Here is a 22,763-nt window from a genome sequence, read left to right as displayed (position 1 = left end):
CTGGAGAGTGCTGTGGATTTATTTCTATTTATGATATCTTGTTCCATAGTAGCAAAAATGGTCAGGATTACTTATTAGCCATGCAATGTTATGCAGTGTTAAATGTCTTTAAATCTAATGTATAACACTGTTAAGTTAATGTAACTGTGTATTGTTATCATAACTATGCCCAGGACATACTTGAAAATTAGGTACATCTTAAAGCTGCAGTTCAGTCTTTTTTTTTATTTTTATTTTTTTTATTTATTTTTTTACTTCAATAGTTTCATGTGTGCAATCTCTACCTAAAGAACTGTATAGCTGCCAGTCAATTAGTTCTCCATGTATTGATAGGCGAAATTTGGTGACATAGTTAGAGCTGGCATATGTTTTTATTTGCTTCTGTCAGTCAGTGGAAGCTCATGAATATTCATGAGCACTCCTGCACTGACATGTGCTAGAGTGAGGGCAGGGCTGACAAAGGGTGTGCCAGGGCTTGTGACAGGACATGACGGGGCAGTGCCTTAGCAAATGGCTGTTAAAATAGAATACAAGAAAATTGGTCTTTCAAAGTTGTTTTTTTAAAAACAGAAAATGCTAAAAGTATTTTTTCTTACTACAGAACAGATTTATTAAAAAAAACACACATGCAGGATATTGACTGAACTGCAGCTTTAATGTATTACTTCCTGGGAAACATTTGATAAATAAAGACAATTTTTGTGTGCTGCAAGTAATTGAAAAGTGAAATCCTAGTTTGCAGTTACTGTATAGTTAAAGCAGCACACCCCCCACCCCCAGAAGCATGTGCGAGTTTAACGTGTATAATGTTAGTAACTTGCCCTCCGTTGTGCTCTTTATACTGTATTTAGAAAAGCAAAAAAAGAGACTGCTGCTTTAAATGCAAGGGTTATATTTCCAATTGCCATTACAGCTTACAAAAAGGGAAAATATCTTAAGACTTGATTTTAATTTGCATGTGTGCCATATCTAGATAATTAAATACAACTATAAATAGAAGAGTGTGAATGATGCAGCTAATCAATGCTAGCTGGAAATAGAAGAGTGTGAATGGTATAGATTAGTTATAGCTGTGTAACTGCAGTGTTTTCTCTTTCTACTTTTTGGTAAGTTTTGCAATATCGGTAAAAATTACCTCTTCATATTATTTGAATAGAACATTATAATTTTAAGTAAGTGTACTGAGAGTTACTTATACTTTTTGATAGTACTGGGTTTTAATTGATTGGAGCCTTTACTGAAGGGATGCTTCAGGTAAACATACTACCAGTAATTTTATCTTACTTTGGTAACTTCTAGTTCTATCTCAGAACCAATTTTGGTAGCCAGAAATCTGGGTACATAACAAAATCTGATCACGTAATACGTTCCTTCATTTCCTCTTTTAGGAAGCATATATGGGATCCAAAGCCCTGTACAATTTCTTTCCACATTGGATCAATATAATGGACATTGTGGCAGAACTTGGTGAATGCCATTCAATGTACGTCTCTCTCTAACTCTTCTTTTCGCCCCCCCATTCAACCACTTCTCAATTAGTTCTCTGAGGCAAACAGAACCAAAGTATTTTGTGAATTACATATGTCAAAAATTACTAACATGTTTAATTGCATGAAAAAGGGATTATAGGTAAATACTGGGTTTTATTAAAAAATTGGCAAGTGGGATTTTTAGCCATTACGCTGAAATTTAGGCTGCCAATATTAATCTAAAATTGAAAAATGAGAGGATTCCACAACAAACTATATTATTAGGATGGAAAAATAACCACGAAGGTGAGTTCTAAAATATTTTTTTGGGGATAGTCTGAATGGAACCACTCTTTGAATGGCATTTTCTGTTATAGTTATGTAGGACCATGTCTTTTGTGTGTGACACCTTGGCATAACTACACCTTTTTAGCTAATACAAATCTGTAAACATATCTATGTGCTGCGTACAGCGCACTATACTGTAATTGTGAAGCGCTTTAAGTCCCATTGGGAGAAAAGCGATATATGAAATAGTTGTTATTATTATTATTATTATTAATAATAATAAATATTACAAGATTTGTACAGAATTATTAATGGATTTAAACAGAAAATTTTATTTCTGTGAGGAATATGACAGTGTACCCTATGTATACTCTTGGATTGAACGATTTCTACGAATTATGATAGTATAAAAACATACAGTATAACATTACCAAGCCTTTTAAAGATGTAAAACTTGCTGGAAAACAAAAGCTTTATTTCCACACTACAAGAAAAAAAGCTCCAACTGATTCTGAAGTACAATTTCTTGACATTTACACCCACAGGGATTGTCTGACAAAGCCAGACACCGTAATTGTTTCTGACCATATGCCAGATGTTTTCAGTGACGTTTTAAACACAGACCTTGGATTCAGATTTTAGTATTCTGTTTTTGTTTACAGATAGTTGGTTAGTCTGACAAACAATTGCAGTCAGTTCTATATGTAATACTCTTTAAAATAGTGAACCTTAAATTATCGCCACACATCTTTGCCTACTGTATTTTAGTTGACTTTTCAGAATGATTTGGATCTAGCAGATGAAACCAAAAAATCTTTATCATGTGAGGGAATTCTAATTTTATGTTTTCAACAACCAATACATTGTTGCTACCATACAAAAGTAACCATAGCATTGTTTTTTATTATTATTCAAGTAACACTGCAGTACAAGTTTGGGGGCTGTTTTGAAACAAATATTAAAATAAAATTGAAAAGCATGAAAGCATTAAACAACATAAGTTAGTGTTCTAGATGGAAGGACATTTTGGGTCTCATTGGAAATTGTACAACGTTGGCATTAATTCAGAAGACCAGAAGAACAATTTATTTAAAATCTATTAAGTACAGAGATATATACAGCTGAATGATTATACAGTGTACTTGTTTTTACTATGCTGTAATATGAGGTGAAGCCCAAAAGAGCTTGCTGTGTTTTTAAAAGCAGCTGTTTCCTTCAGTTTTCATAGTCTGACTGCTAGATGTTTCCAATAACTACGGGATCAGGTGCGTATGACCAGAAGTTTTAAAACGCCCACACAATAAAATCAATTTAAATCAAACGGAGTAAATTATTTTAATGTAATTAGTAAGGAAAGATGTCTCTGTGGCCCCTATAAAATTATTACTAGAACTGTGCTGTCCATTTTTTAAGTTGACTAAGTATAGATTTGTATTTTGTTATTTGCAATGTGTCCTTCCTGTGCTTTTTTAATTTTGTGGATTTTTTTTTCTTTTATTCAGTTTTTGAGGTAATGAAAAATGAAAAAAGCATTTAAACTGTGCTCAAACCGGTCCCATTTACTTATGAATGATTCACAACTTTATTGTCACACATTGTCATGGGAGACCAATACTTTTTCACCGAAACCACCGGGATCACTAGCACCAGACAGGACAAAGTTATTGAATAAAATGGGGTTTATTCTGGCACGCCAGCAGACAAACAAAGATGTACAAAACACGATACAATACCAACTTGGGGCCTGGGGAGTAGACTCTGGCCTTGCTAGGTGCAGGGGCCTGCTTCAAGAAGGCTTGTCCTGTCCGCTTCTCGTCCAGGATCTCAGAGGGCTGATCACACAGCAGCCCCTCTGAGATATCTCTCCAGCTGGTCACTGTAAAAGATCAAACTCCTTCACAGAATGTCTCTCAGTCTCTCTGTCTCTCAGATAGTCCTCTGAGGGCAAATCTCCACACTCCTTCCCAGAGTGTCTCTCAGTCTGTTATCCTCTCTTGCTCTCATATGCTCTCTGAAGGTAGAACTCCTTCTCTGATCAGCAGCACCCCTTATATAGCCCTATGTGGCTATCCATTGCATGCGAGGGGGCTGCTGGACAATCAGAGCACAGATTAAGTTAGTGCCACAACAGCCAGAGGGCGTGCTAAGAACCCATCCCCATCCCTGATTAAATCAGAGTCCCTTCTAAACAAATGTACACATAATCCAATTAGCACTTTACAGGGCTGACTCCCAAATCACATCACAGAACAATGTTGATTCACTAAACTGTGGGATTGCATTTTCAGAGAATAACAAATACAGACTTTGAAATACATTCTTACAGACATGGAAATACATTTACACATTCCCTGTTCTTCCCCAGATATTTTAAGTACATTTGGCCAAAATAAGCCTTACAAAGGTGGCCAAGTTACATAGATTTAGGGGGTAGCAAGCTGGGCTTCATTTCAGTTTTGTGATGCCAGTAATCCCTATCGTCACACACATAATTACGTTTGATTTTCCTATTAAAGTATCAAATACTAAAAGTTTTATATTCTGTGTGTGATTTGTCTTCAAGATTATTAATTAATTGAGCAGTTTCAAAACGCTTTATTCTCAGGAGGGAGAACCCATGACCAGAGGACCAACTAGCGCTCTAGTGGTAAGGAGTTAAAGTAAATTAGGAGTGGGATTCGTGGGTATTTAATGGGGAGGGTAACGCTTACTGTGAGGAAGAATGGAGGACATGAGCAGAGTATGACGGAGGAGAAGCAGATGAAGAAGTTGCGAGAACTTCCGAGGCTGAAAGAGCAAGCGTGGCGCCGAGTGGATCCGTGTTCACGTGGAGGGGGCGTCGTTTCGACGGTCATGGTGAGTGAGGATGCCTGGAACCTGGAAGTGAGCAGCAGGAGCAGCTCTGCAGCACTCCCGAATCTGGAGCAGGTGTTTGCTTGATGTCTGGAGGTGTGGTGGACAGGCAGCAGCAGTTCCTGGACAGGGGTGATGTGCTTTAAGGAAAACAGTCTGTGCCCAAGAGTTAGGGGGGGGGGAAGGAAGAAGCAGGGGGCAGTGGGATCAAGTGGAAGGAGGTCTAGGTCCCCGGTAGATATACTCCAGAGGCTGAAGTGGGAGTTTTGCAGGAAAAAGGGAACGGTCTGGCTTCAGGCAGCAAGCAGACTTGGTGAGAGACACATCTGGCTAAAGAGTAAGCCCCAAGTCTGGGACAGGTCGGGTGTATAAAATTTCCCCAGTACATGTGGGTGCAGAGGTTTATTCTCTCATGGATTGGATGAAAGGAAAAGCCCTTTTGAAGATGATAGATTTGAGGTCCGACAGTTGTCCGTGGAACAAGGGTATGAGCTTTCCATAACCGTTCAATGCAGAGAAGCAGAAAATCGGGCCAGGAGTAGCTTTGGTTTGAAATTTCGAGATGTGTAGTTGACTGATGTGACCAATTTGGCAAAGGGGCAGCAGAGCCGGATGCATGGTGATGGGTTTCACCTGGACCCAGGATTGCGGCTATCGCAGGATTCAGCAGAGAGGGCAGGTATGGTACCACAGGGGTGGACGTGAAAGGAAGCTCCAGACAAAGATATTGGTTCAATTGTAAGGTTTTATTGACAAATGGGTGGTCACTACTTTAGGTGATAGAACAGTAGTGTGTGATGGATCATTAAGTAAAGAAAGTATAGGGAAGCATAGTGGTGAGCAAGTTGGGGCACTTAGGGATTTGAGAGGTGCGATCACTGAAGAGTGGGTGACTCCAGATAGGAGTAGATTAGTGACTCAGGCAAAAGGTTAAGTTCAAATAGATGCAGACAGGGACACAATCATTTTTGAAAATCTGATTACTGTTTCCGGTTCTAGAGTTTTATGATTATCGTTTATTAGGACATTTATCCTAATTCAGTTAGGCTTCCGCATTAGAGAAAAAGGGATACAATGGTGGATTACATGACAATGGCTAGTAACTGGAGCCAACACTTGGCTCAATAAATGAGTTTGGATATGCTAAATCCGTTGTGCTCTATGTTCCTCTTATTATCTATTCAGGACTGATCACAGGCTTTCGTTCAAACATCGGAGCACCGGTAACTGTATCATATTTTTTCCTTCAATTTGAGGTGTGCAGCATTTTCCTTACTTGTCAGTAACTGGATGCCCCATTGTTCAGACAATGTATTGAAACAGCAAAAAAGTTATTAGTAGGCATTAGTTTTGAAATATATGCTACTTTTCTAACTTTTGTAAACGCAGAAACTAAAGTTAACACTTAGCATTTTTTGCAACTCATGTTTCCTGAAATTAAAGTTCATTATGAATCCATGAAAGACCATGTTCTAATTTGGACATCTAAGTAAGAAAATATTTCACGAGGCATTGATCAATAAGCCTTTCTTTACTTTTAGAGCATGTGACTGACCTTGTTTAACCTCTTTGCTTGTGGGAGAAAAGTCGTTTTTTACCCACCATCATCAGGGATCATATTAACCAATTTTTAAGAGGATGTTCGGTTTTATTAAAATCTTTCCTATATTTTTCTCAAAGGACTAGATAACTCTAAAAACGTTTTGAATCTAATGAAAGATCTAGGCAAGCTAATGTACAAATCACTCACATTGTTGAACTGCAAATTACAGATTGACGAAATAATTGTTTATAAGATTTTTGAAATACAATACTGCTCCACTATAGTTGTTCGTTTCTTTAGAAAATCTTCAGTCTGACTTACTTTAGTAAGTTTATGTTAGGCTGATTTACAACATGCAAGCTGGAACATTAACACACATTTTTTTATGAACAGATACTTTCTCATTTCTTATTGACAAAGCTGCACAAGCAGCACTGCATGCACAAAGCCATCTGAGTTGAATAAATTTCTCAAGTTCACAATCAGCTAGCTTGTTTGTATAAATAACCCTCCTTATATATATTTAAGAGGGGATTTTCTTCCTCGGAATTATAAAGTACACAGGCTTTTATGAAATTGCTCTTGATGATCCCTTCGTAGCCAACGTGATAGTCAACTCAGTAGCGTAGCTAGACATGCGCGGACCACCGGCAATTTTTTTTTAAGGGCCCCATTATAAGGGAACGTGTTCTGTAGATTCAGGAGAAAAATTTGCATCGCTTTTAAATTGGAGGATATCTGCCATCATCCCTCATCCCTCCTTCTCTCCTCAGCTCTCTCCCCCCTCCATGGCTACCTGTGGGACAAGGGGGTAATATTGGCAGGCGGGGGGAGATGGTATGATGGTAGGCAGTGGCGGCCCGCCAGAGTTCAGCAGAGGAGCAGCCGGCAAAGGAATTAGACTTGGTCTCCACTGGCTACTGCAGCGCTTGCTATGGTGGGTGCTTCGGGGACAAGAACTGCCTCTCAATGGGGCCGGGCCCACTGCGAGGGGGGGCCACTGCGCTGCGAGTTTTTCTTCCAGACCCGAAAATTGAGATGGACAAGGGTGACGGAGCGCTAGGCCACGCCCCCCAGCGGTTCAGCCAATGAGGGCGAACCTGCCGGGTGACATCATGACCGCGCTCCCGTCATTCCCCCGCCACACGCCCCCCCCCCCGTCTTTCCCCCTGCAGCTCACTGCAGACTGGGGAATTCGGCTTCACGCGCCGCCAGCCTCACAGGCGCAGGTGCAGCGCAGGCAGCGGGTGCCATAGCCTTAGGAGTTTCACGAAGGCAAAACAGGATGGCTGGGGAGGAGCACGCTATAGCAGCATAGACACCGGAAGTGCGAAAGACTTCCGGGTCGGACTATTGGGATGCTCTCCTCCCCGGCTGTCTTGCTCTGCCTCTGTGCAACTCCCAACTCCTCTGCCGTCTGCTCCTCTGCTTCACTGTGGCGGCCCGTCGCCGTGTACCTTCTTCTCCCCCCACCTGCCTATATCTAGGGGAGAAGAGAGCGAGATGGTCAGCAGGACCGTAGACAGATTTCCCATGGCCCTGGACTAGAGTTCCTCCCAGCCCACGCCCTGTGTCGGTGGTCTTACGAGCCCATTCCCCCTATTTCACCCCTCACGAGCCCTCTCTATTCCCCCCCCTCTTCCCATGTATTTCTCTCCCCTCCATCTCACTCCCTCATCCTCACTCCCCCCTCTCACTCGCCCCCTCCATCAATTACCCAACTCTCATTCAATCCCCCTGCGCATGTATTCCTCACCTGCGTGTCACTCTTACTCCCTCTTTTCCTCTCACTCTCTCCCTCACCCTCACTTACACTTCCTCTCACTAGCCCCCACACGCACTCAATCCCTCTCACAAAATACATACCAAAAAAAAAACACTCTCCAAGTAGAAAAAAACCTTCCCACAACCCCCAAATACATATAAAAAAAACTCCACCCCCCAAATACATATAAACCCCCCACTCCTCCAAATACATATAAAAAAATACACCCACCCCCAAAACATATAAAAAAATACACCCACCTCCCAATACATATAATACACCCACTTGTCCCGACTCTCCCCCCTGTCGGTGGCCCTGAGAGCGGGACCCCGGGCTGCCCAGGCTATAGCTACGCCCCTCCGTCAAATACAGTTATCAAATTGTGTTTACCAAGATTAACAGGATACAAAAAGTCTACTTTCTATCACCCCTCAATACTATATCATTAGTGTGAGTTTAATTTATGGGACATCTACATCCATTTCATCTTGGGGGTTAAAACCACTACGGTTTGTATCAGTTTAGGCACGTTACTAAAATAGCAGAAGGAAAACTGATAAAGGTGTTTTGGTCTTTCATTTATTAATGATGCATCTTCTGTGTCACAATACATCTTTGTGTTATGCTTCATTTAATTTAATTGACATGTCTGAAAGAAAAAAAAAGTATTATTATGGAACGTTTCCGACGGAAATTAGGGTTAAGTTCTAAAAAGATTTTGGCACCTTTTGAAAAGCAGTATGCTTTGTCTTATTGCTAACGGCAAAAAAGTTTTTATATTCATCAGTGCCCTATTAACTTGGTCTTTACTAGAATAATTGTACTTTACAAAGCATCAAGTGTACTGTACTTCAATCTCACCCAGCAACTTTATTGTTAACCGATTACCATATTAATTAAATTCCCCTAACTATGCAATACATAGTTATAACATAGGAGTACAATACTTTTCTTACGTAGGTTTTTTTCTTGTGTTCTGTGAAGGCACCAAATTTCCCAGATTTAGATTAGGGGTGAATTTCTAGTAGTTTCATTTAGATATAGTAGTTGCGAGGCACTGGATACTAGCAGTTTTGAAACGTGAAGGGATTTCAGAGACCCAATATGTGTTAAGCATTTAAAATTGACTACAACTTGGATTCACCTCACAGTATAGTCATGCTGCAGAATATATTTAAACGTAAAGAGGAGATAATATAGCTGTGTATTAGAGAAGCAGAGGTTCTTAGCATCTGTAATTTAATGTCATAGTAGAATCCAGACCTGAGTGATGTAATCCGAGCTAAAACTGTTCAATAATTCTGGCAGTGAACCGCGTTTTGCTATTTAAAAGACAATTTCTTACTGTCACGGAGTGCTCACCACAAACAAGGCGGGACCGCGGGGCAGAGGTGGGGATTGGATAAATACCAACCCACAGCAACGTGGGCACGTCTGGAGTGTAGATTGGTCGAGGTAGTCGAGTCAAGATTAGAGAGGTACGGATAGTCGAGATACTTGCCGGGGTCTGGATTGGAGTGGTACGAATCATTGCAGGTAGTATCAGCCGAGGTCAGGGTTGGAGTGATGCGGATTGTCGAGGGATAGCCGGGTTAGGAACAGAGATCAAGTAACAAGAGCGCAAGGCAGCAGGAACAAGGAGAGCAGTGAAACACTTTGTAATGACAAAGGATTATGCTCAGCCGATGAGCCAGTGGGCCGGCTGAGCATATAACAGGGAGGAGAGAGAATGAGTGAGGAGCGGAGGCATGCAGGGTGCAATTGGTTGCAGTCACACAGGAGACAGGTGAGAGTTTTATAGCAGCTGCGGGTAGATGACACGGAGCAGGCACTTGTTGAGCGCACTTTAAACACTAAAACAGTAAATAAATCTTTTATTTCGCACATGAACAACGGCGTAAGTGATTAATATTTACAGTGCATTAAAATTCCCCATTGGGGCGGTTCCAATAGATCTGGATAGGCAAATCGGTATTCGTTAATCCATATACTTTTGAAAAAGGATAATCATATGTCCAGACTATATCACCTGTGTTGTGTGTATCTAAAACACCTATGTAGCTCTAAGAGTAGCCGCTATTTAACAACAAGCTGATGTGCAAACTTGATGGGCTGCAAATAGTTAACATCTATCTCACACGTGTATATCTGTGCTTACAGAAAGTTCATTTAGTTTGAAGGGAGATGCAATGATCTCTCTTACATATGGAGCCCTGTGGACTCGTTACAGCAGGTAAATATCAGTAGTTAACCTCTTATACTCACATTTGCCAACAACTAAGTACAGTATCAGCTAAGCTCCTCCTCCCATGACGAAGTGTGGGTAACTACACTAGACTTACGTAGGGTTTTAGTGACGCCACAATGGTGGTGTCGATGCAGGCAACGGCTATCCCTGTGAAGCAGATCAGGTCGTATGGTGGTGTTTCCTCACACATTTATGCTCAACACAACATGAATATGAGTAGCTATAAATATATTTCTTAGTTGCTACTTAGTTGTTGGTAATTGTGAGTATAAGCGGTTCACTACCTGATATTTGCTTGCTGTTAGGAGTGCACCTAGATGAATAAAGTGTTATGTCAATAATTGACAAAAAGATCAGAAACTGTACATGGACATGCAAGCTGTGTTCGTGTAAAAAGGAAAAACAGAACAAAAAAGCGATTTGAAGATGATCCAAATAAAACGCAGACTGAGGCCGCTTCTTTATGGGGTGGACCACATCCAACACAAAATCTAAAACACAGTAATAAGAAGCATATTCTCCATGGTGTTAAAGTATAACCCATTTTAATATATTATCACAGGGGAAAGAAATGCACTCACAAGGATAGCGATCACAAACATTAAGATAGATAGATATAATCTCCCAGTTTCCAATCAGAGTAAGAGCAAGAGCAAAGTCCAAAGCGCAGTGCAGAGATGATGCGTGTGTGCTGGTGTCTTTAAGTTCGCCTTGAAGTATACGGCTAGAGAGATTCTCAACGCCTCAGAGCACAAACGTGCTGCTGTATGCATGCTCGTCCACACCTGCGTGTCTTTCTCCATCGACTTGGGGACGTCACGAACATGCCCTATGTGTTTCGTCACTAGGATATGACTTCATCAGGGGTGATCGTGACTGCTATGGTGCTTTTTAATAGTCCATTGTAACCATGGTGATACTAGGGAGTTGTCCCTTCCAAGAAGCATGTGTGCCTCTTGGCTAATACATAATTTAAGCATGCAGGGATACGGTTAAAAACAATTATAATTATAACTACCTATGGACTAATGCTACCACAAGTTTATAAATTATACATTTATACATATCAATATGTTCTTCTAGTAGCCTGTATGGTAGCATAACATACAAGAATCAATAACATTAAATAGCAGGAATTTATTTTAAAGGGCAAAAAAAAACCTTTATAGGGTTGACTTAAACCTGATAGGTTAATTAGTGGGAAGACAAATATGATGTCTCTTAAAGAGAAATACATACAGAAAATGACCATCAATGAAACCAGGATAGGGCCAATATATAACACAAAAAATCTAAGGCGATTGGCATAGGGCTTCAATATAAAACATATATAATAAGGCAAATCAAATTAAGAAAAAAGATATTACTAAATGTTACATACCAATAATCATAAAATAAATAAATATAAAATAACTATGAAATATATATATATATATATATGTATATTCCAAATCCTTATATTAATAAAATAAATATAAATACTAAATATCAAAAAATAATAATAAAAAGAATAAAATAAAAATAAAAAATTATTTTTTTAATATAAATTATAATAAAAATTGTGAATCTGGAAAAATTGATATACACAGTGCATATATATATATATATATATATATATATATATATATATATATATATATATATATATATATATATATATATATATATATATATATATATATAACTACATTAAGCATAGACATGTAAGGAAAACAAACTCAAAAATAGAAGAAAGTAAATAAAATAAAAATGTGTGTACATTCATGTAAAAAGTGCATATATAATCATCACATGCGTGGACACAAGTATTCATATGTAAACAATAAAGTAAACAAAGATATATAAAAATGTGGACATACACATAAATGTCACGGTAGCTTATGACAAGATATAATGAACACCAAATATCTGGGTTGAACTGAACGAGGCTTAGATATAATAAAATATAATTTATTCCTTAAATAAGGTGAACACAGCAATATAGTACAATTAACAGACAAGAAAATAACACTTACTTAGGGTTGGGGAATGGAGAAGTATCAGCTAGCAATTCTCCATCAATCCAGTGACATTCCAGGTGGAATCAGAAGCACAACTCCAGCAATTCAGTGACATTCAAGATGGTATCAGAAGCACAACTCCAGCAATCCAGCACAACTCAAAACTGTAGGGTTGACACAGTTTATATACCTGTGCAACCCTATTCTTAACATTGAACACAGCCTATTGGTGAACAATTATCTGTATTCACTCTCTAATGTGGAGACACAGACTAACAGACTAACCCATGCCCTCAGGTAACAATCAGACTGGCAGAATTTATTGATTGATTAATACTTAATCCCTAGACATTGGGTAACAATCAAGGCAGTTACTTTTTGATCACCGTGCTTAGGCTACTCAGCCGTCTGCCCTTCATGACTTATTAGCCTAGCAAATGGCGTCTGCATTTTCAGAACAGATCCAAAATAAAATACCTATACACTTTAATATCTACACATATTAATAAGTTCCATTCTGGTGGGCTCAGTGGGTCGACCTTTGCCAGTTTTTAATGCCTACAGTGACTCCACATATTGGCCAAATATGAACTCTCTGCGACCTCCAGAATTGGAGATACAGAAATGCACTTTAAAACATTAAAATACATGCTTATAATGAAACATGGGAACAGGGGAACATACATTTTCAAGGTATAATAAGGTGCAAACCTCATCCCTGGACCGCAGTCCAGTTAACCTCTTGTCTCTCTGGTGAGGTCAGGGGATGGCCATATGGGGTGCAACCCCTTTAATACCGGGCCACCCCCTTTCTCCCTCTACAATAAATAACTCAAAACTACATAAAAATGAGTCTGATAGATCTGAACAATGTGGAATGGGGAAGGGAAAAAAGAGGTAGGTAGGAAGGAAAGAGTGGGCAGGCAGACTAGGAAGGAGAATTTGGACATTAGACAATGGTACTAGTGTCCAAATTCTCGTTCAAACCTCCGGGTGTCAGGCTATTAAGCCTGAAAATCCAGTAGGTTTCCCTATCTTTGATAAATTCCGCCATTAGACGAAACGCGTCAGAGTGAATTGTTGCTGATGTTCACTGTTCGAATTCAATAAAGTTTTTTACTTTTTCAATGCGTTGGCTGGTTGGAGGAGCTGTGACCGCTGTTACCTGTTTCTTCTTCCCTTGTCGTCATTTCGGCTGGAGCATGCCGACACCACGAGCAGCCAGGACAGAAGCTGCTCACACATCAGCGCTACAGGCAGACCACTACATTCTCCGTGAGTACTGACCAGCTGAATTGTGACATCGTTGGACACAGGGTGGAGGTGAGGCCGACGGACACCGGACACATTGACTTACCTTTACCGTTCTGTACTTCTACTGGAGTATACTTCCTAGCCCACCACCCTGAATTAGTCCGGATACTTATGAAGCTTATATGCTAAGAAGAGTGGTGTCTTCCTCTCTGATTTATGGGCTGGTATAATTACAGCCTGGGTAGTAGCCTCGGTATATCTTGGGGGTCATTCCCCATATTCTCTTTTGAGTATTGTAAACTATTTTCAGTAACCTATCTTGAATTTAGACAATTTACATTCTAAATTCAAACTTTCATTAAGAGCAAATTTTGTCTAGACCATTTATTCAATTACTTCCATCTCCTAATTGCTAATAGAGGTTAGATGTGTTTCATTGTCAAATGATATGACTGAGAATAGTATAGCATTACCAATTTATTTTTTGGAGGTGTGTATCATTTGACTAATTATAACTGGTAACCAGTGAGGGTATTTAGAAGATGAGGAGCAATAGGACCACCACCCCCAGACTAAGCCCCTGTGTGAAACGCATAGGGTTTATGGTTTTGGCAACACATTACAGAGGGCGGTGCCCTACACGAACCAGCCACCCCCTCCGATGACTGACGTCTGATACGGAGGGAAGTTGTGGAGCTATAAGGGAGTGAAGCTTTTTTGACAGTGGCTCAAAAGTGACGGAGACAAAGACACACGAGACTATCTAGCTTCCGGGATCTGGTGCAGGACACCAGCACCGGAGGTACAGATGAGCGGACTCACTTGGAGCGCCGGTTAAACCTGTTTAAACATCGAGGTTCCCGTGCCCGCGCTCTACTTCGCCCGTCTGTTTTCTCACATGTAAGGGAGTAATATTGTTTTTATTTGGTGCTAATACACAATACTTATACAGACTGAGCTTGTCTGTTTTCTTCTTTTTCTAAGTTTTCAAGGTTTTCCACGCCAGGGGGTTATTGGACATTGGACTTCTATACCCTAGTTCAAACGGACTGAGTATGCCAGGTACAGTATATAATACATCAGTTTAGTAGACCATGGTTCAATTGTGTTTCCTGTAAAGTTGTTTGTGTTTCATGCCTGGTTTTACAAAAAGTTTTATTGGCACTAACTTATTGGACTTATGTTTGTTGATGAAGCATACTTGAACCATTGGTAAGTGTTGATGAGCAAGTTCATAAACAGACTTCTAAACCTGAACAGAATAGTTTTATGGGTCACCATTAAAGGATTAAAAATTATATAATGACAGTCGTGTGGCAAGTAGGTTCTAAGATTTTACAGCAACTAGGAGTCAGACTCAAAGTACAGGTGTTTATGGGACTAAGGGTATTTTCTTAAAGTTACCAACGTATCTTTGAAAAACTTCACCCCCAAATAAAGTCTGAAATAATGTAAAATACCGAATGTGTCACATTCAATAATGTATTTCTACTTTAAATCTATTGGAATTACTTTGAAACTTCAGACCCACAATCTTAATAAAGCTATTGAGCCTGAAAAAAATGGGTGTAACATTCAGTGATGTAATGAACCATAGTATGTCAGTGCCATTGCTCCTAGATATAATAGAAGCTTTTATAGTGATGTTTTGTTACATATCCAAGTGGAATTAAGATGCATCAGCTTTACACCAGTGCTGAAGGGCATTATTACAAAGAGCAATTGTCTAGACCAGTGTAATGATGTGTTGCTGAATCCATGACACTTCAGACTGAGACTAGTTAATTAGTGTTTACTGATTCAAAAACTGGTTAATGATGTTGAATATAATCCTTTGTTGGTGAAGTAATACTGTTAATATAAAACACAATACTTACAGGCAATCTCTCGATATACAGTATACGTGTGGATAACACTTTTTACAGTTATAGAGCGGTTAGAAGTACATTTGTGTTTTGCAAAGGTCTTTATATATGTCATTTAGTGCCAAGTGTGATTTCTATTTTAAATGAAGACTCTTTGCACATGGATATTGATCTTCTACCATGTAAATGGATAAAGAAACTTCAAAGTTTTAGTCATTTTCTTATTTGTTTCTTCAGTCAGTTTACAAACTTCCTTCTGTTCTAATAGAAAAAATAAATGCGCACTAAACTACATTAATTAAAGGGTGATACAGATATAAATATAAACTGTGTTAGTGAGAAAAGGCAGTGATATAACCCACAAATCCAATAATTAACCTAGGAGTGTTACTGGATGTGATACAATAACATAAACAGTGTTAAACAGTGTCAAATAAACAGTTGTGATGAACTGGATGCAGTTAGAACATAACCTCTCCTGTTGACACCACACGTGTCTGCAGCTATTTAGTAGAGATGGCCCAGCATCTCATGCACTAGAAAACGAAAGACAAAAAACAGCGCACAACTCGTTGTATATTAAATGTGATTATATTGGCTCATTGCAGGTAAGGTAAGTATCGCACATACAGATAAATGGAAAATATCAGTCAGTACATGCTAGGGACATGTTACCACTATGAGACACACTTCTGGTCATCAGGGGTCCAGGATCTCTGCATCCGTCGGTACCAGATGAAGATGGTTCGTGAGTCGACGGTCTCTTATCCTCCACGATGCAGGCAGTCGACCCCGTAGTTCTCAGCCTCTATCCCGCTCCCTCCACGCGATTCAGAGTGGATATGCACTGACAAATTAAACGGAGGGAAACTCCCGACACGATCCAAGCTAACACGCCATAAATTGACTTACACTGGGAAACTCGTGGCAAACAGTGACATCACAGGCATGCGCTGTCAGGCGACTAACAGCTGATCGGAGCGTTCAATGTCTCGCCGAAACCACAGCCCAGGTAGACTAGGCAGAGAGTTGGAGGTGTAAACGGAGCACTGTAAAATGGTAGCATTAGTTTAAAAAAAAAAAAAAAAAAAAAATCATCTCTATATGTTGTACACTTGCACCTTCAGATAGATTATTAATGTTCATTGGTGTTTTACTTTAAATGTGTATATTATAAATTATAGTCTAAAGCTGGAAAATTCTGGGCATTATTGAAATCCCTGCTCTCTGATTAAAATTCCGGGCATTATCCAATCAGTAATGGCCTGGAAATTTTGGCACCCTGCCAAGTTTTTCAGCCAATCGGCTTTCAGTTCTCATTCACAAAGAGTGACATTTGCTCTTAGACAGGGGAGGTGATTAGACAGAAGGCACTGACTCCTCCCCCCCCCCTGCCTGCAGAGAGCTCCGCACAGGAGAGGGGAAAGGTTTGTGTGTCTGTTGTGTGTTTTGTAGGTGTAAAGGGGACCAGCAGTGTGTTTTATTAGTGTGTGTCTTCTGTTGGTGTGTGTTTTGTGGGTGCAGAGGGGACAGCAGAGTCTTGTTGGGGTGTTTCTGCTGTGTGTGTTTTGTTGGAGTAGAGGGGGAGCTGCAGTGTGTGTCTTCAGTGTGTGTTTTGTGGGTGGAGGAGAGGTGCAGTGTTTTGTTGGTGTCTGTATCTGTGTCTGCAGGGTGTGTGTAGGGAGGGGGCTGCTGGTGTATGTTTTGTGGATGTAGAGGTGGCAGAATCTGTTTTGTTGATTTGTGTGCATCTCTACAGTGTGTTTTGTAGGTGCAGAGGGGGGGGGGGGACTGCAGTCTGTGTTTTGTGGGTGGAGGAGTGGCGTAGAGTGTTTTGTGTGCGTGTGTATTTACCTGCAGTGTGTGTTTTCTGGATGTAGAGCTGGCAGAGTCTGTTGGTTTGTGTGTGTCTGCAGTGTGTGTTTTGTTGGTGGAGGAGGGGTGCAGAGTGTTGTGTGTGGGTTTACATGAGGGCTGCAGTGGGTGTAGACAGGGGCTGCTGGTGTGGACTTTATGGATGTAGAGGGGGCAGCAGTCTGTATTGTTGGTGTGTGTGTGTCTGCAGTGTATTTTGTGTGTGTAGAGGGGGGCTGCAGTGTGTGTGTGTGTGTGTGTGTGTGTGTGTGTGTGTGTGTGTGTGTGTGTGTGGTGGAGGAGGGCTGCAGTGTGTTTTGGTGTATATGTGTGTCTGCAGTGTATTTCTGTGTTTTGTGTGTTTGTGGGTGTAGAGGGGGGCTGCTGTGTGTGTAATTTGTGAGTAGAGGGTGGAGGAGGGCTGCAATGTTTTGTGGGTGTAGAGGATGAGGGCTGCACAATGTGTAGGGGGGACTGCAGAGTGTGTTTGTATATAGAGGGGGTTGCAGTGTGTGTGTGTGTGTGTGTGTGTATATAAATATAGAGGGGGCTTTGTGTATGTACAATTTCCTTTTAATAAACTTGCAGTAAAAGCATAAGAATGTAGACAATCGTGCTGATAAAAATCAATATGACTTCAAATATTTATATTTTTTATGATTTTTTTTTTTTAAAGCCTACATTTAGCCTATGATAGTAATAATCCCCTCAGAACAGGGCATTACTGGCCAATAATGCCCTGGCTGAGTTAAAGTCCCTCGGCTTCGCCTCGGGCCTTCAACTCTTCCAGCCAGGGCATTATTGGCCAGTAATGCTCTATTATTTAGGGATTATTACTTAATTATGACCAGTTCTTAACTGTGGATTGCCAAGTATTTTATGAATAGAATGTCTCATTATTGCTTTACAGATATTTTTCTGTGTGTGGTTTTTTTTTTTTGTGATATTCTTTTTAAAATTACTCATAGTGAGGGCATGTGAAGTACATTACATCAAAACAACCAAAATCCTGTATATTTGGTAGCTCTAAGTAGCTGGCCAGGCACAAAGTTTGCCTTAAAGGAGCCGTCATTTTCTTCATCAGAATGATTAAATTACCCTTAAATTGACTGTCACACTAATTTTCACAAGATAGAAATAGGTATATCACTTGTTATTGGGAAAACTCAAGCATATCCGTTACTTATATTTTTCTGTATGACTAATGACGACACCATAATTACTTTGCAAACAAAGGATATGTTCTTCAATGGAAATCTTAAATGTAAACCTTATTTTAAAATACTTGAATATTTTTGTTTAAATCCGCTACTTTTATTATATTAAACCTTCTAATTTCCTAAGTCTACATTCATCCAAGGCGACTATTCCTTTAGTTCCCCTAACAACTCTCTGGGTGACTACGCAAAGCATTGCAGTGTTTATTCAAATGCCAAGACATGCTAGGTATTTTTTGAGTATTGTAAAGTAAGATTGCTTTGCATTGATTTTTTTAAAAGTTGTGTTTTCTAACCTAATAAATCTAACGGAAGGAGAATTCTTTATATTGGTTTTGTGTGTTCTTCCTACAGCTTGTATTGACTTTGGTGAGAATAACTGAATCTTGTTTGTGTGGCAAACTAAAGAACATTGTTTTATTGGGTTTAATTGCAGTGCTGTATGAGAAAATGCGTGCAATCTTCCTCACTCTTTTCTCTGCCTATTCAGCCTCCCACAGTGTAGTTGAAATTGGATTCGCGCCCTGAAATGTTGCAACCGATTAATGCATAGTTATTGATTCGTTTTTTTTATTGAATTGAAAAATAAACTTTGAATTTTTTTTATTTTTTTTTTATTTGTGACATACTGTACAGTGCAAAATGTCGGCATGTGTGACACTCAGGACTGCTATTGCATTTTCATATTTTAAACGCAGACACTATTAAATTACTGTTTGGCAATGAGTAAGGTTTAGCGTTCGTAAATTATACTAATGAATTAGTCTGGGACTGTCAATGCCATATTACTAGTGTGTTACACATTACATTGATCAGAATACTACAGATTTTGATTAATTTTGGCAAATAGGAAATACAGTACAGTAAGTTTGCCAGACTGCTACACACACAAATTAAAATGCAATGCATGCAGTTCAATATTATTGCTTACTTAATGAAAAGGTGACAAGATATTGTATATTATCTAATTAAGTTGTCCTTTACTAAAAAAAAAAAAAAAAGATTAGACTTCAATTTACATGTTTATTCCGAGATAAAGAGCAAAATAAAGCACATGGGTGTATTCACAAAGTGGTGATCTGCTATAAGACACCTTACAGCGCATTAACTAGAATAGGCCATAACAGATTTACTTACTTTGTAAAGGTGTCTTATGGAATAGCACTAGTTCGTATTTATGGACCTAACCTTACTAGCTACATGCTGTATCCACTGTATTCTGAAATATAAATGATCAGGTACAAAAGTTGTTGCTAGAACTATACAGAACAGTTCTGTACTAATGAAAGGAAAATCATTAGGTCTTGCAATGAGCATAAACATGCAAGAGAGCAAATATATTCCACAGCTGTACTCCCATTTTGCCTCTTGGCAGATTTGAGGATATAAACTAGATCCTGAATTAGACCTGGTCAATATAAAAATAAAATGTAGGGCTGCTATGATTACTGAAAGTAAGCTGCTAAAATATCACTTGTATGCACAATCACATCTCAGACAGGCCCACAAACCTGACTTTACCACTTATCTCATAGCATGCAGTGCTTCCACTGAGCCAGGGGTTCTGGGTAATGAGATGCAAATTTACACTCCGTTTAAGTAAGATCTCCTTTTAAAGCAGATTGCCCACGTAATATTTTTTTTTTGGATGCTCTTGTTTTTATTTACATTTATATTTAAAAAGTGGAGTTATCACATGGCAACCTCTGCTGTTATTCTCACTTACCCATCCCTCAAGGCATCACCAAGCTGTTTTCCATGCTGACTTCAAAGAGATTTGCCAACAAAACTATCTTATCCTGAACCTCTCTAATAAGGATTTGTGATGTTCATTAATGTTACAAAGTGTGAGGGACTTAGCAGTCATGTTGAAGCAGGAATACTACTTTTAAAAAAAGTTGACATTATTTTTATATGTAAGGCATGTGAGAATGTTCAATTCTAGATTCTTACCTAAGCTGACAATCGTTTGGTGCTCCTGTTATAAATCTGTTAAAATCCTGATTGTGTGCCTAACATAATGGCTGCTTTAGTCAATGTAACTCTGCAACAACAATGTATTCTTATATTACTAAGGTAACATTATCTATTGTTACAGTTTACAGGTCAAAACTGCTGGGAACATTTGTAACAAATTATCCCAAATAGGAAAGTGTTGCAAAGATCTTGCACTGCTGGGGAGGTGGGTTAATACCTGCTATAGGTGTCAAAGGATGCTTTAAAACTCATAAAAAATGGCATTGAGTTGAATAATAAAAGAAATATACAGTAAGTATTATCTAATACTACATAACTGATTTTATAAAAAAACAAAAAAACAACATAAGATTTCACATGTTTTGCTGCTGATAACATCGGTTTCAGTTTAAAATCAGTGAGCATAAGGAAATCTAGAAATAAACACATAGTCTACTGTACAGTAGAAACGGAGAATGGCGGTGCACAGCAATAAATGTGATCTCAGGCTGGACTGCAGGCGAAAGCTTAAAACTTACTTTATTGGCACATACTTGGATACAAAAGAGGGTAAATGCACTAATGCGTTTTGCGCCCATACTGGCACTTTGTCAAAGACTGACAACTCCAGTATGGGCACGAAACGCGTTTTACCCTCTCTTGTATCCTAATAAGTGCCAATAAAGTACGTTTTAAGCATTTGCCTGCAGTCCAGCCTGGGATCACATTTATTGCTGAGTACCGCCATTCTCCGTTTCTCTGCTTTCATTGATGCAGCAGAGCACACCAATGGACTACATCTCTGCAGGGTTCTTGTGAGTACTCCTTAAGTTTTTATGTACAAGTGATTCTACAAGGCAAACTGAATATTTTATTGCATTCATATGATGGAAGCAAGATTAAGACTTTTTTTTTGACTGAACATCGTAGTAAACCCCTGCACTTGGGGAAATATTTCTATTCTTAAATTCCTATTTTCTTCTCAAATTGAGACATGGCACTATATGTTGCATTGCACCTCCATTAAAACATTACACGTGTTGTACTCTCTAAAGATCTTTACACATTATCCTGACTGATAGATAGAGATATATATATACAGTGGTTGACAAATCACCAAAAAATCTAATCGCCACACAAAAAAATCTACTCGCCACCTAGTACCAAACGTGTGCTGCTTGGGCCAATATTTACTCGCCCGGGGGTTAAATCCACTCACCCGGGGTGAGCAAATGTATACGTTTGTCGAACACTGTGTATATATATATATATATATGTGTATATATATATATATATATATATATATATATATATATATATATATGTATATATATATAGGTGTGTGTACCGCAGCCATTTTTTGATGCACTGATGTTGGGTGTTTTCCCATTTTTCTGTTTTCTACTGTACAGTATGGTAAAGAAGCATTAAAAAAAAAAAAATAAGCATGTTGCTTAAAGCAGAAGTTCCCTTTGGCATCCGTTTCGATAAAAAAATACAGATGGGAAGCAGGGTGTCCCTGGAGCTGAACAACGTGTTTTAAGCTCTGGGGACCCCCTGGTTCCAGAGATACTTACCGGGGAAGATTCTGATAGGAGAGGGGTGCCAAGCCAGGAATAAAGGGGTCACCCCCATTAGGCACCCCCTTCAGCCGTCTGGGAAGTGAGGGGTTAACCAGAAATGTACCTATAGTATATATGTTCCCCTGCTTCAGAACCCAAATGTATTCCCCTGGTTTATCATGTTCCCACATTTAGAGTGTTGCACCACGCAGGTTACAATGGGAACAGGTCGGGAGGGCAAGGGTTAACGGTGTATATGCCTATTACCCTTTGTTCCCCTCCCCCATGCTCAGGTAGCACCTGCCGGCACGGTCCCATAGGTCGCCATTGGATCTCCATACAAGTGAATGGAGATTGAGACAGTTTTGGCCCTATATCATGACCGGCCAGCAGATGGCGCCCGAGAGGATGAGCGGAGTTTCTCCATTGAAGTCAATGGCAGAGTTTTTCCCCATTGAGATGAATGGCGGAGCTCCGCCATTATAGTCTATGGCTGAATTTTCCCATAGGAATGCATGAGCGGAGTTCCGCCATTGTAAGTCAATGACGCCCTGCGTTCCTATGGCAAATGCTTAAAGCGCTCTCGAAGGATGAAGTGATACATTGTAGCGGGGCTGGGCGGATGCCAAAACCACTTCAAAGGAAGAGCTACAATCACTTAATGACCGTGGGAAGTAACTCACGGTCAAGTTAAAAAAGAGTTACACTGCATAACTCCGGCGCCGGAGCGCCGGTTCTTTTCGCCCCTGACTCCAGGGGACTTCCTCCCACGACCCATGTCGGGTCCGACCCTCGGGGGCCGCAAGAAGGGGTCGCGTTAGCCGCGATGGTCGCCCCATTCAATCCCTATGGCGGCGGAGGTTACATTGAATCCTATGGCGGCGCTGGC

At 39.7% G+C, this 22,763-nt stretch overlaps 1 protein-coding gene across 12 annotated transcripts in view; it reads left to right on the top strand.

The window, feature by feature from the left end:
• NCK2 (NCK adaptor protein 2) overlaps positions 1-22,763 on the top strand; it is a 139,030-nt gene that overhangs the window by 32,511 nt on the left and 83,756 nt on the right. The window contains exons 1-2 of one of the 12 annotated variants that reach the window (XM_075590371.1): positions 13,849-14,320; positions 14,405-14,482. The exons of 10 other annotated variants lie outside the window; for them this stretch is intronic. The gene's annotated coding sequence lies outside the window, so the exon portion shown is untranslated. Of the gene's footprint in view, positions 1-13,848; positions 14,321-14,404; positions 14,483-22,763 lie in introns of those variants that run through there. One more of the 12 variants, XM_075590365.1, reaches the window with a different exon arrangement.

Source organism: Ascaphus truei, chromosome 3 (genome assembly GCF_040206685.1).
Source record: "Ascaphus truei isolate aAscTru1 chromosome 3, aAscTru1.hap1, whole genome shotgun sequence".
NCBI classification, from domain to species: Eukaryota; Metazoa; Chordata; class Amphibia; order Anura; family Ascaphidae; genus Ascaphus; species Ascaphus truei.
This window is presented reverse-complemented; position numbering and strand designations above follow the sequence as displayed.